We start from the raw sequence: 3,987 nt of genomic DNA on the forward strand, positions 1-3,987 counted from the left end.
ACAAACTCAAATTAGTACGAGCTTGTTTTCAATATAATCAATCACTGCAATCTGATTGAATTGGTCTACAATGGTCCAAAATATATTGACATAAGAAAGAGGATTTAAGAGAACGTGTTGATCATCATAATTTAGTAATCTGAGATACATAGTGATTGATTTTGTAGGAGACCTTGGCTTTTAATCTTAGTTTTTTCGAGTATGTGATCAAAATGATTCCATGACCTAGTACTAGCTAATTAATTCTACTAATCCAATAGTAGTAGTCTTCTTGCTGTATGATCAAGGATTGGAATACACACATCTTTGATTTAGTTTAACTTTAAAAAAATTATTCATGAATCATGATTAAAAAATTGAGAGTATTAAATTATTTTAAGATAAAATTCATTGATTAATGAAATGAGAGCTACATCATAGAGTGCTCCTAAAAAGGAGCACCACTCATAACAAGAACCAAATTAGAGCATCTTCTTACACAATGCCCTAGCAACAAGAAGAAAATAAAAAAACAAAAATGGAAAAAAAAACTAATTGAAACTGGATGATCATCATCATGATCCATCCCTCTTAATTCATTTTTTGTTCATGCCAGTTGCATTCTTCAAGCCATCAGCCGCTCCTTGTGCCGATGCCATCACTGTTTGACCAGCCTACAAAAAACATATATATAAATGTATCAACTATATATATAATAAATGAAATTTAATTAAATCTAGTCTAGTAGTCTGGTCTATATATAACTAAGCATGCAATGATATTCACACACATTAACACAATAAGAAAGCATTCAATTTGATGAATTAAAAATTGGAACCTGTTGCGCGGTTTCCTTAGCAGACTGAACAGCATTGCCAGCCATGTCCATCAAGTTGTTAGTCTGTTCCTGTGATACATACATACATATATATATATATATATGGGTAATTAATTACATTATATAAAATTTGGCACACACCCGAAAGAAGTACTGAATTTGAGTGAAGAGTAAGAAAACCTGAGCTTGGCCCTGAGCCTGACCAGCCTGGTAGTTCATCTTTTGGGGATCCATATCTTTTGAAACTGTTAAGAACTGAATGTAATGAATTGAATGTAATTTAAAAGATGATCAAGAATGATTCTAGTTTGAGATGAAGATTAATTTCCCTTCACTCTTCATATTTATATGCAACTTTCCTAGAGAATTTCATTGCTGGAACTTTTGGCCACCACATGTTCAAGGGGACACGACGAATATTCCTAACACTTCCTTATACTTTGAAGAGTTCTTAGGTTATGCTGTTTTTCAGGACAGGCTTTAAACCGGTTGACCAGGAGAGCTTTGCAGAACTCAATACTATTTTTTAGGAAGGTGGTTGCTGATTTCATGCATGGACAAATTCTTTCTTGTGATATATATTATTTTTATTATTTAGACATTTATAAATATTTAATCTAATAGTAAATAGTATTATATTTTAAATAACAGTATACATGTTAAAATAAAGTGTTAATCAATTAAATCTTATAGAATTTTATAGATTTAATTTATTTTATAGAAAAAATAAATTTAACAATTGAACAAATAAAATTATCTTGCTCTAAAGAAATTATTAGCACTTAATCCTATTGCATAAAAGCATATAACTTTAAAATTTATTAATTAATATAATTATGTATGTTAAAATGTGTTGGTCATACATGATCTGAACTTTTTGATCATAAAATAAGTGAGAAGTAAGTTGATAAAAAAAATTGTCATACGTATGGCTCTCCAATCTTTTGTTCTGTTTTCTTGTTTATTTTCTTATTTCTTTTAAAAAAATTATTATAATGGACAATGCTTAGATTTCTTATATTTTCCTTTTTATGTGTCAGACTTTTTACTATTTTTCTTTAACTAAAAAACTTGTAAGGGTATGCAGTATTACCTGTATGATCTGAATTATGACATTTGTTCTATGTGAATCATGAATTCGATATAGTGGCAGTGCCTCTGAATTGTGATATTTTGGCTTTATGATGTCATTTGTTTGTCTTACTTTCCTATTTGGCTATTTTTATTAGTGGCATCTGTTGAGAATTCAGAATTGAGATCACTATTTCTATTTGTTAGTAAGGTTGTAGATTGTTACTTGTTAGTAACATAAAAAGTTCATTTCTGCAGTTGAATTAGAAAAAGGTTTAGAAGATAGGTACGCCTCTACTTACAAAAGCAGAGTGAGTATTTCATGAGAAAATTTACTGGCTATTAAGAACAAATAAAGTCAAAAAGAATAATATAAAGCACAAATATTTATATATACATACATCTTTATTTATGGAGTTTTTATCATTCGAATCAACTCTAGAATTCAGCCACTATCTTTTATCGTTACCAGCATTAGACCCATAACGCAAAGATCCAACAAACATAACTCATGATGACCATGTTTGCAAAAGTTTCTTCATATGCACACTTATAAGAAGACAAAAATGATTTTTTTTTCACAAGTTAAACTATAAGGATAAGATTCATAACCCAGTTGGCATAGCTGTAAAAAAAAAGGCCTTTTGCCTTGTTATATAATCAAAGCCACGGTTGAACTTCAACTCATGCTTGTAGCCTTGTATCTCTAAAAAGGCCAAATTGTTGCAAACCAAATAACATATCACTGCAACTTTTGATCTCCTTAACAACAATATCAATTCAACAATTGTGTGAAGTGCCATTATGCACAACTAGCAGACCAACCCAATCCAAGCCTTTCACCACAATTGAGACGTCACTTTACTTAATTTCAAATAGAATGTGCTTACTTTAGTGTCTTCCAATTCTGCTTGCATTGGCACTCCTTGCAGCCACCATCGTGGGAACTCAGAATATATACCTCTGCATATTTTATACATATTTCTTCATTTGAACTTATTTCCAACTTTCGTTTTTGATTGATGAAAACATTTTTGATAAATGTTTTTGCAGTTGTTCGTCTTTCATAAATTAAAAAATTTCACTTCTGATTATGAAATACAAATGTTCCTGACTGTTCCTATTATGTTGGACATTTTAGTATAATTGATCTCTTTATTATGTTAAAATAAGAGTGCACGCTTGTTTTAATGTAATAACGAGATGTTCGGTTTAGGCAAATTTTGGAAATTACATGGAAGTGACTTTCAGGAAAAGACAGTTTTTTTAAAAAAAGATAAAACTTCCATCAACCGCCAAAAATCACCTGTTCTTTGATCATAAATAATCATTCTGGTTTAGAAAGCATAACGGATGACAAAACATACAAGACCAAAACAAAACTCTTGAATTATAATCTTCTGATTTTATCCGATTGAACAATTTTGGTTGAACCCCGAAATTTGATTCAATCTGAAAGTGTTATACACGACTTCAGATTTATCCAGTATTATCTCGATTTTCAAATTAACCAACAAAAGATTGAATCAAATTTTTCGAGATGACGAACGATAGTTCGAAGATGACAAGCAAGTTTGCGAAGTTGGACAAGTTTGAAGGGCAGGATTTCAGAAGATGGCAGAAGAAGATGCGTTTTCTCTTGACAACATTGAATGTGGTGTATGTGCTGAGTACACCGATGCCGGTGTTTATGGAAGACGAAACTCTGGATCAAACAAGGAAGCGTTTGAAATGGGAGAACGACGATTACATTTGTCGTGGACACATTCTGAACGGTATGTCTGACTCTCTCTTTGATATTTATCAAAATGTTGAGTCTGCTAAGGAATTATGGGACTCTCTTGAATCCAAGTATATGGCACAAGATGCCTCAAGTAACAAATTCTTAGTTAGTAATTTCTTTAATTACAAAATGATTGATTCGAGGCCTGTTATGGAACAATATAATGAACTGCTGCGGATTTTGGGTCAGTTTACTCAACATGATTTGAAAATGGATGAATCCATTGCAGTTTCATCTATAATTGATAAACTGCCTTCTTTTTTGGAAAGACTTCAAGCATACCTTGAAACATAAGAAGGAAGAGTTGACTCTGGTT

At 31.3% G+C, this 3,987-nt stretch overlaps 1 long non-coding RNA gene across 1 annotated transcript; it reads right to left on the reverse strand.

Annotated features, from left to right (window-relative positions):
* Nucleotides 1-202: 202 nt before the first annotated feature.
* Nucleotides 203-1,132, reverse strand: LOC102660594 (uncharacterized). The gene is made up of 3 exons (XR_415628.3): nt 998-1,132; nt 818-886; nt 203-653 (listed from the first exon to the last, which is right to left on the reverse strand). It is a non-coding gene; the product is annotated as an uncharacterized lncRNA (long non-coding RNA).
* Nucleotides 1,133-3,987: the final 2,855 nt, after the last annotated feature.

Source organism: Glycine max, chromosome 8, assembly GCF_000004515.6.
Source record: "Glycine max cultivar Williams 82 chromosome 8, Glycine_max_v4.0, whole genome shotgun sequence".
Lineage (NCBI taxonomy): Eukaryota > Viridiplantae > Streptophyta > Magnoliopsida > Fabales > Fabaceae > Glycine > Glycine max.